This window comes from Oncorhynchus gorbuscha, unplaced genomic scaffold (genome assembly GCF_021184085.1).
Source record: "Oncorhynchus gorbuscha isolate QuinsamMale2020 ecotype Even-year unplaced genomic scaffold, OgorEven_v1.0 Un_scaffold_1561, whole genome shotgun sequence".
NCBI classification, from domain to species: Eukaryota; Metazoa; Chordata; class Actinopteri; order Salmoniformes; family Salmonidae; genus Oncorhynchus; species Oncorhynchus gorbuscha.
Window position 1 is genome coordinate 59,654 of NW_025746300.1, and position 18,666 is coordinate 78,319.

An 18,666-nucleotide genomic window follows, 5' to 3' on the forward strand; every position below is an offset into this window, starting at 1 on the left:
GGTTAAGAAAGTCCTTACCCTACCCCCTGCCTTCGGGAGAACGAGCGTGTCCACTCGCTTCTCTATGCCAAGTCTCTCACGTATCTCTGATCAACTCGTGGGAGCCATCCTACTTCTGAGACGGATGTAGAGAATTCAGGGGTAGTCCCAACAGAGCCTCAAACCAGGCTACTGCGACTGTCAACTCAACACCTTAGGCTGCTAGCCCAAGAGATCTGAACATCTTGATGCAGTCGCTAGGTATTGCTTTATGTACAGTACAGTATCACATCAATTATTACATGACCATTATTTAGCTTGTGAAATGTGATTATCGCTATTTGGCGAAGAGGTCCATTATCAGATGAACTAGTGGAGACCATTTTTATATATCTGCGTGTGGTTTTAAGTCGCTAACTAAACTAACATATGGAGAGATGCAGGAAGAAGCTTTCAATCGGTCAGTAGCAGAGTAATATGAGAAGATTACAATTTCTGATATATATTTTTTATATTCTAAACTAAGTGTTTTGTTAACTTTTAAATGTAGTAACAGGTCCATGAGGAATAAACAACTCTTTACATAATACCATTGAAGCCGTGTTCTGCCAATAGAAAAATGTGTGCCTTATATATTTCATTGTCTTTTCCAGCTGATACAGATACTGTGTCTATCTGCATTTTGTCAGGTGGTAATGAGGCTACCTTGGTAAACATGTCAGAGTGGTCATACCTTCCTGTGTGGTGTCCTGTGTACAACAGGAAGTCTCTGGTCCTGGTGCAGAATACACAGTGTTTCCCCCTCCCCATATTGACTGATACCATTACGTTTAATAATAAAAAATACAATTAAAGATTTGACATCAGTATCAAGCCCGTCTGTCAGTCTGGACAACATCACATCATCGTGCAAGTCTCCATGTCCTGGCTCCATACATGTTTCTGTGAACACATACACACATAGTCACTGTTCTAAACCCAGTGGCAGTTAGAATAGGTGATATCTGACCAACAAACAGACTCTATGTTGAAGTATGAACAGGTCAGATGAAACCTAGCCAATTGAGGACTCCCCGTCAAACGACAGAGGCAGACAAAGCATCTCCAGTCCTTCTGTAGAAATAGGCAGAGTTTATAACGTTGTGGATGTGTTGAGTGTCAGGTCTCCTATCTAATTATGTTCTTCCCATCAACAACTAATCTGTCCAACTCTTCTCACATGTGAACACACCCACATCAAACTACATCCCGAAACCAACTCACATTTGAATTCAGTCCTAGCCGCGAGCATTTCTTAATGAACCAAATCTAAAACTAGGTCAAATCGGGAAGTGCAGTCGCTCTTTATGTAGTGTCTGTGTGGCAGCGCTATGTGCTTCTACACAATGGTAAACATCTGTCAGTTCAATACAGAAACTTCAGCCATAATGTGGCTTCATCCCTCATCCCTCATCCCTCTCCATCAGCCCCTCATCCCTCTCCATCAGCCCCTCATCCCTCATCCCTCATCCTTCTCCATCAGCCCCTCAGACAGTATGCAATACTCCTTTATGACCAGTAGATGAGGATATAGTCATGAGCTGGTTTAAAAAGTTGTTGTAGGATGACTGAAGCGGTGGTTACATGTTGAATACATAGCAGGGCAAGAAAATGATCCCTTTGACACACTTATCAAGAGAGCATCCCTGGTCATCACTACTGCCTCTGGTCTGGCGGACTCACTAAACAGAGAGCATCCCTGGTCATCACTACTGCCTCTGGTCTGGCGGACTCACTAAACAGAGAACATCCCTGGTCATCACTACTGCCTCTGGTCTGGCGGACTCACTAAACAGAGAACATCCCTGGTCATCACTACTGCCTCTGGTCTGGCGGACTCACTAAACAGAGAGCATCCCTGGTCATCACTACTGCCTCTGGTCTGGCGGACTCACTAAACAGAGAACATCCCTGGTCATCACTACTGCCTCTGGTCTGGCGGACTCACTAAACAGAGAACATCCCTGGTCATCACTACTGCCTCTGGTCTGGCGGACTCACTAAACAGAGAACATCCCTGGTCATCACTACTGCCTCTGGTCTGGCGGACTCACTAAACAGAGAGCATCCCTGGTCATCACTACTGCCTCTGGTCTGGCGGACTCACTAAACAGAGAACATCCCTGGTCATCACTACTGCCTCTGGTCTGGCGGACTCACTAAACAGAGAACATCCCTGGTCATCACTACTGCCTCTGGTCTGGCGGACTCACTAAACAGAGAACATCCCTGGTCATCACTACTGCCTCTGGTCTGGAGGACTCACTAAACAGAGAGCATCCCTGGTCATCACTACTGCCTCTGGTCTACTGCAGAGAACTCCCTGGTCATCTGGGTCGGACTCACTAAACAGAGAACACCCCTGGTCATCACCCTACTGCCTCTGGTCTGGCGGACTCACTAAACAGAGAACATCCCTGGTCATCACTACTGCCTCTGGTCTGGCGGACTCACTAAACAGAGAACATCCCTGGTCATCACTACTCCCTGCCTCTGGTCTGGCGGACTCACTAAACACAAATGCTTTGTTTGTAAACTATGTCTGTGTTGGAGTGTGCCCCTGGCTATCCGTTAAATAAAAACTAGAAAATCTTGCAATCTGGTTTGATTATTATAAGAATTTGAAATTATTTATACTTTTACTTTTGATACTTAAGTATATTTTAGGAATTACATTTACTTTGGATACTTAAGTATATTTAAAACCAAATATTGTTAGACTTTTACTCAAGTAGTATTTTAGTGGGTGACCTTTCTATTAAGGTATCCTTACTTTTACTCACTAAACAGAGAACATCCCTGGTCATCACTACTGCCTCTGGTCTGGCGGACTCACTAAGTATGAAGATTGGGTAGTTTTTCCACCACTGTCTTTAACCATGGTTACCAACCCATCCACTCTGTCCCCTACTCCAGAACTATGGTTACCAACCCATCCACTATATCCCCTACTCCAGAACCATGGTTACCAACCCATCCACTCTATCCCCTACTCCAGAACCATGGTTACCAACCCATCCACTCTGTCCCCTACTCCAGAACTATGGTTACCAACCCATCCACTCTGTCCCCTACTCCAGAACTATGGTTACCAACCCATCCACTCTGTCCCCTACTCCAGAACCATGGTTACCAACCCATCCACTCTGTCCCCTACTCCAGAACTATGGTTACCAACCCATCCACTCTATCCCCTACTCCAGAACCATGGTTACCAACCCATCCACTCTGTCCCCTACTCCAGAACCATGGTTACCAACCCATCCACTCTATCCCCTACTCCAGAACCATGGTTACCAACCCATCCACTCTATCCCCTACTCCAGAACCATGGTTACCAACCCATCCACTCTGTCCCCTACTCCAGAACCATGGTTACCAACCCATCCACTCTGTCCCCTACTCCAGCACCATGGTTACCAACCCATCCACTCTATCCCCTACTCCAGAACCATGGTTACCAACCCATCCACTCTATCCCCTACTCCAGAACCATGGTTACCAACCCATCCACTCTATCCCCTACTTCAGAACCATGGTTACCAACCCATCCACTCTATCCCCTACTCCAGAACCATGGTTACCAACCCATCCACTCTATCCCCTACTCCAGAACCATGGTTACCAACCCATCCACTCTATCCCCTACTCCAGAACCATGGTTACCAACCCATCCATCTATCCCCTACTCCAGCACCATGGTTACCAACCCATCCATTCTATCCCCTACTCCAGCACCATGGTTACCAACACACCACCACTTAATAATGAGGAGTGAAAGTCTCACTTGTGTTTTATTATGACCTGGAATGACATGGCGAGTCATAATGATGATGTCATAATCAAGCTCAAGATAAAATCAAATCAAACACACATATTTAGCAGATGTTATTGCAGCGAAATGTTCCTTTTGCTTCCGTTTGAGAAAGGTTTTGTAACGGTGTAATGAATACACCCCTGGACAAAACCCTCGCTCACAGCAGCTGAAATTCAGTTCAGTACAGCCTTGCTACGGTAATCACACCCTGTTGTTGAATTGGACATTTTCTTGTTGCGATGTTGTATTTGGCCACTGGGGGTCGCTGTGGTTATATATTTCAGCTGGTTTTAGATTCTATTGTAATTGTTTATATTTAGTGTTGTTGTTTATGTTCTTCCTATGATAGAGATAATCTTTACAACAACTAGTAGCACACCATATCCAGACCAATGTCAACCCATATCTATGTGGCTGTAATAAACAGGAAATATAAGTGTCCTACATATTTCTGCTGGGGAGATGGCCAGCATCTTCTGAATAGTTAACCTCTAAGGATTGGCCCCTTTTTATTTATTTTTTTAGACTAAAATGACATACCAAAATATAACTGCCTGTAGCTCAGGCCCTGAAGCAAGGATATGCATTTTCTTGGTACCATTTGAAAGGAAACACTTTAAAGTTTCTGGAAATGGGAAAGGAATGTAGGAGAATATAACACATTACATCTGGTAAAAGATAATACGAAGAAAAAAACAACCTTTTTTGTATTTTTTTTGTACCATCATCTTTGAAATGCAAGAGAAAGGCCATAGTGTATTATTCCAGCCCAGGTGCAATTTAGATATCGGCCAGCAGTGTATGTGCAAAGTTTTTATCTGATCCAATGAACCATTGCATTTCTATTCAAAATGTTGTATCAAGACTGCCGAAATGTGCCTAATTTGTTTGTTAATAACTTTTCATGTATCAAAACTGTGCACTCTCCTCAAACAATAGCATGGCATTCTTTCACTGTAATAGCTACTGTAAATTGAACAGTGCAGTTAAATTAACAAGAATGTAAGCTTTCTGCCAATATCAGATATGTCTGTTCTGGGAAATGTTCTTGTTACTACAACCTCATGCTAATCACATTAGCCTACGTTAGCTCAACTACGTTAGCTCGACTCACAAATACTGAAAACGTTGTTTAAAGAACTTACTCTTAATAGCTCTGCTCTGCTATTTAATTCTGAAGGGATAGCTCATTCATCTTTTATGGTTTTTACTTCTGCAAGGGAGATGCTAAGAAGAAAGATTAACTTAGGTCTGAGTTTTTGTCATAGTGTAATAGGAAATGCAGTTCTGTCTCCACCTCTCCCCTGGAGCAGAGTGAGCACAGCCTGTCCTCTCTGGGCATCCAGGTTTGCCTGTGACAACCGGTCTCTATAGCCAGACTGTGCTCACTAAGTCTGTACCTAGTCAGTGTTTTCCTCAGTTTCTATCAGTCACGGTGGTCAGATAGTCTGCCACCATGTTACTGTCTGTTTAGAGCCAAATTACATTGACGTTTACTTAGATTTTTGTTGGTGTCTTTCCAAAAGGTGATATATTTTGCTTTTTGATGATGGTTGGGTGCTGAGTGCTGTCCTGAGGCTCTATGGGGTCGGTTTGGGTTAGTGAACTGAGCATCAGAACCAGCTGGCTGTATGCTGTTTTGAGGCTCTATGGGGTTGGTTTGGGTTAGTGAACTGAGCCTCAGAACCAGCTGGCTGAGTGCTGTCCTGAGGCTCTATGGGGTTGGTTTGGGTTAGTGGAACTGAGCCTCAGAACCAGCTGGCTGAGTGCTGTCCTGAGGCTCTATGGGGTTGGTTTGGGTTAGTGAACTGAGCCTCAGAACCAGCTGGCTGAGTGCTGTCCTGAGGCTCTATGGGGTTGGTTTGGGTTAGTTAACTGAGCCTCAGAACCAGCTGGCTGAGGGGAGTCTTGTCTTGTTTCATCTCTTGACATTGTAGAGCTGTGTGATGGAATGTTTTGGGGTCACTTGTTTTTAGATGGTTGTAAAATGTGATTTCTCATTTTTCTATTTGGATGAGGAGGGGGTAATGGCCCAATTCTGCTCTACATTTCTAATTTAGAGGTTTTCTTTGCGCTTGCAATACAGTCTGGCAAAACTCTGCGTGCAGTATTTCTACTGGATGTTTGTCCCATTTGGTAAATTCATAATTAGAGAGGGACCTCTGAGAGGCAGGTAGCCTATGTCACGTTTTATCAAGGTGGGTGGAATCAGGCGCAGAGAGCAGGTTTCAGATATTTGACCGTTTATTCTCCGGCGCACAAAAAACACGGTCAACCCAACACACAGGATCAAAAATAGACCGGAGAATAAAACACAAGCACTACACCAAATGACATGAATACAAAAACAATCCCGCACAAAACAAGGGCGGGACAACCTACTACATATAAGGACGTTAATTAAACTAAAATACACACAGGTGAAACTAATAAGACAAAACCAATAGACAAACGAAAAAGGGATCGGTAGTGGCTAGTAGGACGGTGACGACGACCGCCGAGCACCGCCCGAACAGGCAGGAGAGCCAACGTCGGCGGAAGTCGTGACAGCCTAGTTGTTAGAGCATTAGACTTATAAACGAAAGGTTGCAAGATCGAATCCCTGAGCTGACAAGGTAAATATCTGTCATTCTGCCCCTGAACAAGGCAGTTTTATATTTTATTTCACCTTTATTTAACCAGGTAGGCTAGTTGAGAACAAGTTCTCATTTGCAACTGCGACCTGGCCAAGATAAAGCAAAGCAGTTTGACACATACAACAATACAGAGTTACACATGGAATAAACATACATACAATGAATAATACAGTTGAAAAATCTATATACAGCATGTGCAAATGAGGTAGGATAAGAGAGGTAAGGCAATAAATAGGCCATGGTGGCAAAGTAATTACAATATAGCAATTAAACACTGTAATGGTAGGGTGTGCAGAAGATGAATGTGCAAGTTGAGATACTGGGGTGCAAAGGTGCAAGATAAATAAATACACTATAAGGATGAGGAAGATTGGATGGGCTATTTACAGATGAGCTATGTACATGTGCAGTGATCTGTGAGCTGCTCTGACAGCTGGTGCTTAAAGCTAGTGAGGGAGGTAAGAGTCTCTAGCTTCAGAGATTTTTGCAGTTAGTTCCAGTCATTGGCAGCAGAGAACTGTAAGGAGAGGCGGCCAAAGGAAGAATTGTCTTTGGGGGTGGCCAGTGAGATATACCTGCTGGAGCGCGTGCTACGGGTGGGTGCTGCTATGGTAACCAGTGAGCTGAGATAAGGCGGGGCTTTACCTAGCAGACACTTGTAGATGACCTGGAGCCAGTGGGTTTGGAGACGAGTATGAAGCGAGGGCCAGCCAATGAGATCATACAGGTTGCAGTGGTGGGTAGTATATGGTACTGTGATAGACGGCATCCGATTTGTTGAGTAGAGTGTTGGAGGCTATTTTGTAAATGACATCGCCGAAGTCGAGGATCGGTAGGATGGTCAATTTTACGAGGGTATGTTTGGCAGCATGCGTAAATGATGCTTTGTTGCGAAATAGGAAGCCGATTATAGATTTAGTTTTGGATTGGAGATGTTTAATGTGAGTCTGGAAGGAGAGTTTACAGTCTAACCAGACACCTAAGTATTTGTAGTTGTCCACATATTCTAAGTCAGAACCGTCCAGAGTAGTGATGCTGGATGTGCGGGCAGTTGCTGGCAGCGATCGGTTGAAGAGCATGCATTTAGTTTTACTTACATTTAAGAGCAGTTGGAGGCCACGGAAGGGGAGTTGTATGGCATTGAAGCTCAGCTGGAGGTTAGTTAACACAGAGTCCAACGAAGGGCCAGACGTATACAGAATGGTGTCGTCTGCGTAGAGGTGGATCAAAGAATCACCAGCACAAGAGTGACATCATTGATGTATTCAGAGAAGAGAGTCGTCCCGGGAATTAAATCATGTGGCACCCACATAGAGACTCCCAGAGGTCCGGACAACAGGCCCTCCGATTTTACATACTGAAATCTGTCGGAGAAGTAGTTGGTGAACCAAGCGAGGCAATCATCTGACAAACCAAGGCTGTTGAGTCTGCCAATAAGAATGTAATTGTGATTGACAGAGTCGAAAGCCTTCGCCAGGTCGATGAATACGGCTGCACAGTAATGTCTCTTATCTATGGCGGTTATGATATCGTTTAGGACCTTGAGCGTGGCTGAGGTGCACCCATGACCAGCTCTGAAACCAGATTGCATAGTGGAGAATGTACGGTGAGATTAGAAATGGTCGGTAATCTGTTTGTTAAATTGGCTTTCAAAGACCTTAGAAAGGCAGGTTAGAAGAGATATAGGCCTGTAGCAGTTTGGGTCTAGAGTGTCTCCCCCTTTGAAGAGGGGGATGACCGTGGCAGCTTTCCAATCTATGGGAATCTCAGATGATACGAAAGAGAGGTTGAACAGGCTAGTAATAGGGGTTGCAATAATTTTGGCAGATAACTTTAGAAAGAGAGTGTCGCGATACGAAACCTTCAGCCCCGCCCCTTGGCCGGCAGCGGGGTGCTAGAGCAGGTTAGCGTCCCGTTCCCTGGATTGGACAGGGCACTATAGATACTTCAGGTTATCTCGGTATAACCAGGACCGCTCGCGTAGCCCTGCCTCTCTTTCTATATCGAAGCGTTGTCCGCGTAGAGAGGTCTTTTGCCTTGTCACTCTCAACGGTCTAGCTCTAGCTGGGATGTGTGAACCCCACCTTTATCCTCTAGACTCTTTGTTTCACCACTAATTGATCCTTGAGTTATTATTAAGCACTAGTCCTACCAGTCTCTATATGATTTCCCTGTGGTTGAGTGTTTCCCCTCTGTGATGTATCTAGTTTAAAGTGTGAAGACCTTTAGTGAACTTAGTCTCACTACTCTGCCCGTCGGCTATGTATCGCTTGGAAAATAAAACGTAGATAGATCGATAAGACAATTAAATGAATCACTACTGGACACACCTTCCTCTTTGTCTTTTAATAGTAACTCATTCTGTCATAGAGTACCGATCTCCGTTTCCAGTGTCCCGGTAGCGGGAGTGTCAGAGAATTTAGTTTATGTATCGATCTCTCCTATGAGGAATCGTTGGTTCAACTAAATTTCGAGATTCAAGTTAGACTGAGTACTCTAACCTGCCCTCAGGTTGGATAGTATTGTCAAATAACCCGCAACCGCGATTCCAGGGCAAGGCACTGTGTTACAACAGTACACGTGTCACTGGGTTAGTCGGAGACAGAGTCGATTCGAACAATTTTCCAACCGTTCTCAGCAGGTGGTAATTCTGCCGTTGATCTACCGCAGTGTCTGGGGCAAGCAACACGGCCGGTGCTACAGTGTTCCTCGGTCAATTAAGACTTTGTCACAACGGTACACTCGGTCCAAACGTATGCTGCACACAGGGTCAACTGGTCGATAGGTAAACGGACTCTTACCCTGGTATCCAGCAAGTTAGAATCTTTAAGTAATTTGAGTCGGGTGGCAATTACCCGAAGTCAAATGGTTGTCTAAATGAATTCAGAATTCAAGAAGTCAGCGCCAAAGTAATGGCAAATTTCTCTTTATATACCTTTTGGTCACCGCTCAAGTCCCACTTGTGGTTTCTGCACTACTGTGCCTCATAGGCATCCTCTAACCGCAGCAAGACAGTACATATATGGTCTTCCCATTCAGGCGGTGCCTTTTACTCTATTAGCAGTGCTTCAAGCAGTTTCTCCCATTCTGCAGCTGCGTCAGATGGTGGAGGCCGTTCTTCCTGGTACCATGTTGTTGAGGTGGGTGGTTGACTGGCGCCCTCTCCTGGTGACTGTGACCACTCTGGTAGCTCATCAGACCTGCTCATGTCTAACTGTATTGGTGGTACATAGGGTAGTGGCAGTGGGAGGGGGGCAGGAGGGAGATCCATGTTGCGTTTCACTACAAGAGGGTCCAGATTGTCTAGCCCGGCTGATTTGTAGGGGTCCAGATTTTGCAGCACTTTCAGAACAGAAGAAGAAATGGGGAGGCTTGGGCGGGTTGCTGTGGAGGGTGCCTGGCAGTTGACCGGGCTAGGGGTAGCCAAGTGGAAAGCATGTCCAGCCGTAGAAAAATGATTATTGAAATTCTCAATAATTGTGGATTTATCGGTAGTGACAGTGTTTCCTAGCCTCAGTGCAGTGGGCAGCTGGGAGGAGGTGCTCTTATTCTCCATAGGCTTTACAGTGTCCCAGAACTTTTTTGAGTTTGTACTACAGGATGCAAATGTCTGCTTGAAAAAGCTAGCCATAGCTTTCCTAATGTTGGTTCCTAAAAAGTTGCATATCACAGGGGCTATTCGATGCTAATGCAGAACGCCACAGGATGTTTTTGTGCTGGTCAAGGGCAGACAGGTCTGGAGTGAACCAAGGGCTATATCTATTCCTAGTTCTCATTTTTTTGAATGGAGCATGCTTATTTAAGATGGTGAGGAAGTCACTTTTAAAGAATAACCAGGCATCCTCTACTGACGGGATGAGGTCAGTGTCATTCCAGGATACCCGGCTAGGTCAATTAGAAAGGCCTGTTCGCAGAAGTGTTTTAGGGAGCGTTTGACAGTGATGAGGGGTGGTCGTTTGACTGCAGACCCATTACGGATGCAGGCAATGAGGCAGTGATCGCTGAGATCTTGGTTGAAAACAGCAGAGGTGTATTTGGAGGGCGAGTTAGTTAGGATGATATCTATGAGGGTGCCCGTGTTCACGGATTTGGGGTTGTACCTGGTAGGTTCATTGATAATTTGTGTGAGATTGAGTGCATCAAGCTTAGATTGTAGGATGGCCAGGGTGTTAAGCATGTCCCAGTTTAGGTCACCTAGCAGCACGAGCTCAGAAGATAGATGGGGGGGCAATCAATTCACATATGGTGTCCAGGGCACAGCTGGGGGCAGACGGTGATCTATAGCAAGCGGCAACAGTGAGAGACTTGTTTCTGGAAAGGTGAATTTTTAGAAGTAGAAGTTCAAATAGTTTTGGTACAGACCTGGAAATTAAGATAGAACTCTGCAGGCTATCTCTGCAGTAGATTGCAACACCGCCCCCCTTTAGCAGTTCTATCTTGGAGGAAAATGTTATAGTTAGTGTCACGCCTTGGTCATTGTATTTTGTGTTTTTGTTATATGTTTGGGGAGGCCAGGGTGTGACATGGGTTTATATGTTGTTTTCGTATTGGGGTTTGTAGTATTTGGGATCGCGGCTAATTAGGGGTGTTGTATAGGCTTGGCTGCCTGAGGCGATTCTCAATCAGAGTCAGGTGATCCTCGTTGTCTCTGATTGGGAACCGTATTTAGGGAGCCATAGTTTCGCTTTGTATTTCGTGGGTGTTTGTACCTGTCTCTGTGTTGTAGTCACCAGATAGGCTGTAATTAGTTTCACGTTCCGTTCTGTTGTTTTTGTATTTAGTTTCAGTTATTTCATGTACCGCGATTCTTTCATTAAAGTCATGAGTAACCTACACGCTGCATTTCGGTCCGACTCTCTTTCTTCAACAGTTAGGTATGGAAATTTCAAGGTTTTTGGTGGTTTTCCTAAGCCAGGATTCAGACATGGCAAAGACATCCGGGTTGGCAGAATGTGCTAAAGCAGTGAATAAAGCAACTTAGGGAGTAGTCTTCTAATGTTAACATGCATGAAACCAAGGCTTTTACGGTTACAGAAGTCACCAAATGAGAGCACCTGGGGAGTAGGAGTGGAGCTTGGCACTGCAGGACCTGGATTAACCTCTACATCACCAGAAGAACAGAGGAGAAGTAGGATAAGGGTACTGCTAAATGCTATACGAACTGGCCGTCTTGCACGTTCGGAACAGAGAGTATAAGGAGCAGGTTTCTGGGCACAATAGCATAGATGAAAGGTATAGTGTACAGACAAAGGTAAGGTGGGATGTGAGTACATTGGAGGTAAACTAAGGCATTGAGTAATGAAGACAGAGATATAGTCTCTAGAGATGTTTAAACCAGGTGATGCCATTGCATATGTGGGAGACGGAACAACATGGTTGGTTAAGGCATATTGAGCAGGGCTATAGGCTCTACAGTGAAATAAGACAGTAATCACTAACCAGGACAGTAATGGACAAGGCATATTGATATTAGGGAGAGGCATGCGTGATCGTATGGGTCCAGTGAGTGGTTGGGCTGGCTGGGGACATGGCGATTCAGACAATTATCAGGCCGGGGATAGCAAGTAAGCAGTTTGCAGGCCGGGGCTAGCAAGCTAGCTTAAGGGCCTTAGAGGGACGTCGCGATGGGGGGAAAGTCTGTTTTTGCCTCCTCGTGCGGTGACGTTGACAGACCGGTCGTGGAATTAGTAGGGTTCCAAGTAGCAGAGGGGTCCAAGTCTAATTGGCAAAATGGGTATAGTGGTCCAAGAAACTGGCCGGTGGATCAGCTAACAGTCCAATATGCTATAGATAGCTAGCAGGCGGTCAGCAGAATGGGCCTTCAGGGGATGTCGCGCCTGAGGGGCCTGTTGGGATCCTTGGGCAGATTATGTCGGTATTCCAGTCGTGAAGGATCGGCGGGGTTCCGTGTCCAGTACCGGCAGTAGAAGGATATTGTAACCGAGGAGTGAGCTTCAGGAGTAGCCCAGGAGCCCTAGCCGGGAGATGGGTCAAGTATGCGCTAGCCCCAGGCTAGATAGTGCTTGCTCCGGGACGGTAATGTTAGCCAAGAGTAGTCAACCCGGGTTGTGGTTAGCTAGCTGCCACGATCCAGATGAAAGGGTTCAGAGTTTGCGGTAGGAATCCGGGGATATGGAGAGAAAAATAGGCACGGTATGCTCTGGTTTGAAACGCGTTGTACGAACTGGCAAGAGCTTTCAGAGCTAAAGGTTAGCTGACTGATAGCTGATAGCTGGTAGCTGGTAGCTGGTAGCTGGTAGCTGGTAGCTAGTTAGCTGATAGCTGGTAGCTGGTAGCTGGTAGCTGGTAGCTGGTAGCTGATAGCTGATAGCTGGTAGCTGGTAGCTGGTAGCTGATAGCTGGTAGCTGGTAGCTGGTAGCTGGTAGCTGGTAGCTAGCTAGCTTCAGTTGACGTATCCATTTCGGAGGTAAATAGAAATATGTTAGGAAAAAAAACAGATCCACCACGTTGGGTGAGGCGAAGTTGAGGTTTAGGAAAAAAACAGATCCACACCACGTTTGCCTAAAGAGACTATTTAGAAGTTGAGGTTTAGGAAAAAAAACAGATCCACCACGTTGGGTGAGGCGAGTTGCAAGAGACTATTTAGAAGTTGAGGTTTAGGAAAAAAAACAGATCCACACCACGTTGGGTGAGGCGAGTTGCAAGAGACTATTTAGAAGTTGAGGTTTAGGAAAAAAAACAGATCCACACCACGTTGGGTGAGGCGAGTTGCAAGAGACTATTTAGAAGTTGAGGTTTAGGAAAAAAAAAAAACAGATCCACCACGTTGGGTGAGGCGAGTTGCAAGAGACTATTTAGAAGTTGAGGTTTAGGAAAAAAAACAGATCCACACCACGTTGGGTGAGGCGAGTTGCAAGAGACTATTTAGAAGTTGAGGTTTAGGAAAAAAACAGATCCACACCACGTTGGGTGAGGCGAGTTGCAAGAGACTATTTAGAAGTTGAGGTTTAGGAAAAAAAAACAGATCCACACCACGTTGGGTGAGGCGAGTTGCAAGAGACTATTTAGAAGTTGAGGTTTAGGAAAAAAAACAGATCCACCACGTTGGGTGAGGCGAGTTGCAAGAGACTATTTAGAAGTTGAGGTTTAGGAAAAAAAACAGATCCACCACGTTGGGTGAGGCGAGTTGCAAGAGACTATTTAGAAGTTGAGGTTTAGGAAAAAAAAGAGATCCACCACGTTGGGTGAGGCGAGTTGCAAGAGACTATTTAGAAGTTGAGGTTTAGGAAAAAAACAGATCCACCACGTTGGGTGAGGCGAGTTGCAAGAGACTATTTAGAAGTTGAGGTTTAGGAAAAAAAACAGATCCACCACGTTGGGTGAGGCGAGTTGCAAGAGACTATTTAGAAGTTGAGGTTTAGGAAAAAACAGATCCACCACGTTGGGTGAGGCGAGTTGCAAGAGACTATTTAGAAGTTGAGGTTTAGGAAAAAAACAGATCCACCACGTTGGGTGAGGCGAGTTGCAAGAGACTATTTAGAAGTTGAGGTTTAGGAAAAAAAACAGATCCACCACGTTGGGTGAGGCGAGTTGCAAGAGACTATTTAGAAGTTGAGGTTTAGGAAAAAAAACAGATCCACCCACGTTGGGTGAGGCGAGTTGCAAGAGACTATTTAGAAGTTGAGGTTTAGGAAAAAAAACAGATCCACCACGTTGGGTGAGGCGAGTTGCAAGAGACTATTTAGAAGTTGAGGTTTAGGAAAAAAAACAGATCCACCACGTTGGGTGAGGCGAGTTGCAAGAGACTATTTAGAAGTTGAGGTTTAGGAAAAAAAACAGATCCACACCACGTTGGGTGAGGCGAGTTGCAAGAGACTATTTAGAAGTTGAGGTTTAGGAAAAAAAACAGATCCACACCACGTTGGGTGAGGCGAGTTGCAAGAGACTATTTAGAAGTTGAGGTTTAGGAAAAAAAAACAGATCCACCACGTTGGGTGAGGCGAGTTGCAAGAGACTATTTAGAAGTTGAGGTTTAGGAAAAAAACAGATCCACCACGTTGGGTGAGGCGAGTTGCAAGAGACTATTTAGAAGTTGAGGTTTAGGAAAAAAACAGATCCACCACGTTGGGTGAGGCGAGTTGCAAGAGACTATTTAGAAGTTGAGGTTTAGGAAAAAAAAAACAGATCCACCACGTTGGGTGAGGCGAGTTGCAAGAGACTATTTAGAAGTTGAGGTTTAGGAAAAAAAAACAGATCCACCACGTTGGGTGAGGCGAGTTGCAAGAGACTATTTAGAAGTTGAGGTTTAGGAAAAAAAACAGATCCACCACGTTGGGTGAGGCGAGTTGCAAGAGACAGATCCACCACCACGTTGGGTGAGGCGAGTTGCAAGAGACTATTTAGAAGTTGAGGTTTAGGAAAAAAAACAGATCCACCACGTTGGGTGAGGCGAGTTGCAAGAGACTATTTAGAAGTTGAGGTTTAGGAAAAAACAGATCCACCACGTTGGGTGAGGCGAGTTGCAAGAGACTATTTAGAAGTTGAGGTTTAGGAAAAAACAGATCCACCACGTTGGGTGAGGCGAGTTGCAAGAGACTATTTAGAAGTTGAGGTTTAGGAAAAAAAACAGATCCACCACGTTGGGTGAGGCGAGTTGCAAGAGACTATTTAGAAGTTGAGGTTTAGGAAAAAAACAGATCCACCACGTTGGGTGAGGCGAGTTGCAAGAGACTATTTAGAAGTTGAGGTTTAGGAAAAAAGATCCACCACGTTGGGTGAGGCTAAGAGACTATTTAGAAGTTGAGGTTTAGGAAAAAAAACAGATCCACACCACGTTGGGTGAGGCGAGTTGCAAGAGACTATTTAGAAGTTGAGGTTTAGGAAAAAAAACAGATCCACCACGTTGGGTGAGGCGAGTTGCAAGAGACTATTTAGAAGTTGAGGTTTAGGAAAAAACAGATCCACCACGTTGGGTGAGGCGAGTTGCAAGAGACTATTTAGAAGTTGAGGTTTAGGAAAAAAAACAGATCCACACCACGTTGGGTGAGGCGAGTTGCAAGAGACTATTTAGAAGTTGAGGTTTAGGAAAAAAAAACAGATCCACCACGTTGGGTGAGGCGAGTTGCAAGAGACTATTTAGAAGTTGAGGTTTAGGAAAAAAACAGATCCACCACGTTGGGTGAGGCGAGTTGCAAGAGACTATTTAGAAGTTGAGGTTTAGGAAAAAAAACAGATCCACACCACGTTGGGTGAGGCGAGTTGCAAGAGACTATTTAGAAGTTGAGGTTTAGGAAAAAAAACAGATCCACCACGTTGGGTGAGGCGAGTTGCAAGAGACTATTTAGAAGTTGAGGTTTAGGAAAAAAAACAGATCCACCACGTTGGGTGAGGCGAGTTGCAAGAGACTATTTAGAAGTTGAGGTTTAGGAAAAAAAAACAGATCCACCACGTTGGGTGAGGCGAGTTGCAAGAGACTATTTAGAAGTTGAGGTTTAGGAAAAAAAACAGATCCACACCACGTTGGGTGAGGCGAGTTGCAAGAGACTATTTAGAAGTTGAGGTTTAGGAAAAAAAACAGATCCACCACGTTGGGTGAGGCGAGTTGCAAGAGACTATTTAGAAGTTGAGGTTTAGGAAAAAAAACAGATCCACCACGTTGGGTGAGGCGAGTTGCAAGAGACTATTTAGAAGTTGAGGTTTAGGAAAAAAACAGATCCACCACGTTGGGTGAGGCGAGTTGCAAGAGACTATTTAGAAGTTGAGGTTTAGGAAAAAAAGATCAGATCCACCACGTTGGGTGAGGCGAGTTGCAAGAGACTATTTAGAAGTTGAGGTTTAGGAAAAAAAACAGATCCACACCACGTTGGGTGAGGCGAGTTGCAAGAGACTATTTAGAAGTTGAGGTTTAGGAAAAAAAACAGATCCACCACGTTGGGTGAGGCGAGTTGCAAGAGACTATTTAGAAGTTGAGGTTTAGGAAAAAAAACAGATCCACACCACGTTCGGTGAGGCGAGTTGCAAGAGACTATTTAGAAGTTGAGGTTTAGGAAAAAAACAGATCCACCACGTTGGGTGAGGCGAGTAAGAGACTATTTAGAAGTTGAGGTTTAGGAAAAAAACAGATCCACCACGTTGGGTGAGGCGAGTTGCAAGAGACTATTTAGGTTTAGGAAAAAAAACAGATCCACCACGTTGGGTGAGGCGAGTTGCAAGAGACTATTTAGAAGTTGAGGTTTAGGAAAAAAAACAGATCCACCACGTTGGGTGAGGCGAGTTGCAAGAGACTATTTAGAAGTTGAGGTTTAGGAAAAAAAAACAGATCCACCACGTTGGGTGAGGCGAGTTGCAAGAGACTATTTAGAAGTTGAGGTTTAGGAAAAAAAACAGATCCACCACGTTGGGTGAGGCGAGTTGCAAGAGACTATTTAGAAGTTGAGGTTTAGGAAAAAAACAGATCCACCACGTTGGGTGAGGCGAGTTGCAAGAGACTATTTAGAAGTTGAGGTTTAGGAAAAAAAACAGATCCACACCACGTTGGGTGAGGCGAGTTGCAAGAGACTATTTAGAAGTTGAGGTTTAGGAAAAAAAACAGATCCACCACGTTGGGTGAGGCGAGTTGCAAGAGACTATTTAGAAGTTGAGGTTTAGGAAAAAAAAACAGATCCACCACGTTGGGTGAGGCGAGTTGCAAGAGACTATTTAGAAGTTGAGGTTTAGGAAAAAAAACAGATCCACCACGTTGGGTGACGAGTTGCAAGAGACTATTTAGAAGTTGAGGTTTAGGAAAAAAAACAGATCCACCACGTTGGGTGAGGCGAGTTGCAAGAGACTATTTAGAAGTTGAGGTTTAGGAAAAAAAACAGATCCACCACGTTGGGTGAGGCGAGTTGCAAGAGACTATTTAGAAGTTGAGGTTTAGGAAAAAAAACAGATCCACACCACGTTCGGTGAGGCGAGTTGCAAGAGACTATTTAGAAGTTGAGGTTTAGGAAAAAAACAGATCCACCACGTTGGGTGAGGCGAGTTGCAAGAGACTATTTAGAAGTTGAGGTTTAGGAAAAAACAGATCCACCACGTTGGGTGAGGCGAGTTGCAAGAGACTATTTAGAAGTTGAGGTTTAGGAAAAAAAACAGATCCACACACGTTGGGTGAGGCGAGTTGCAAGAGACTATTTAGAAGTTGAGGTTTAGGAAAAAAAACAGATCCACACCACGTTGGGTGAGGCGAGTTGCAAGAGACTATTTAGAAGTTGAGGTTTAGGAAAAAAAACAGATCCACCACGTTGGGTGAGGCGAGTTGCAAGAGACTATTTAGAAGTTGAGGTTTAGGAAAAAAAACAGATCCACCACGTTGGGTGAGGCGAGTTGCAAGAGACTATTTAGAAGTTGAGGTTTAGGAAAAAAACAGATCCACCACGTTGGGTGAGGCGAGTTGCAAGAGACTATTTAGAAGTTGAGGTTTAGGAAAAAAAACAGATCCACACCACGTTGGGTGAGGCGAGTTGCAAGAGACTATTTAGAAGTTGAGGTTTAGGAAAAAAAACAGATCCACCACGTTGGGTGAGGCGAGTTGCAAGAGACTATTTAGAAGTTGAGGTTTAGGAAAAAAAACAGATCCACCACGTTGGGTGAGGCGAGTTGCAAGAGACTATTTAGAAGTTGAGGTTTAGGAAAAAAAAACAGATCCACACACGTTGGGTGAGGCGAGTTGCAAGAGACTATTTAGAAGTTGAGGTTTAGGAAAAAAAACAGATCCACACCACGTTGGGTGAGGCGAGTTGCAAGAGACTATTTAGAAGTTGAGGTTTAGGAAAAAAACAGATCCACACCACGTTGGGTGAGGCGAGTTGCAAGAGACTATTTAGAAGTTGAGGTTTAGGAAAAAAACAGATCCACACCACGTTGGGTGAGGCGAGTTGCAAGAGACTATTTAGAAGTTGAGGTTTAGGAAAAAAAACAGATCCACACCACGTTGGGTGAGGCGAGTTGCAAGAGACTATTTAGAAGTTGAGGTTTAGGAAAAAAAACAGATCCACCACGTTGGGTGAGGCGAGTTGCAAGAGACTATTTAGAAGTTGAGGTTTAGGAAAAAAAACAGATCCACACCACGTTGGGTGAGGCGAGTTGCAAGAGACTATTTAGAAGTTGAGGTTTAGGAAAAAACAGATCCACACCACGTTGGGTGAGGCGAGTTGCAAGAGACTATTTAGAAGTTGAGGTTTAGGAAAAAAAAC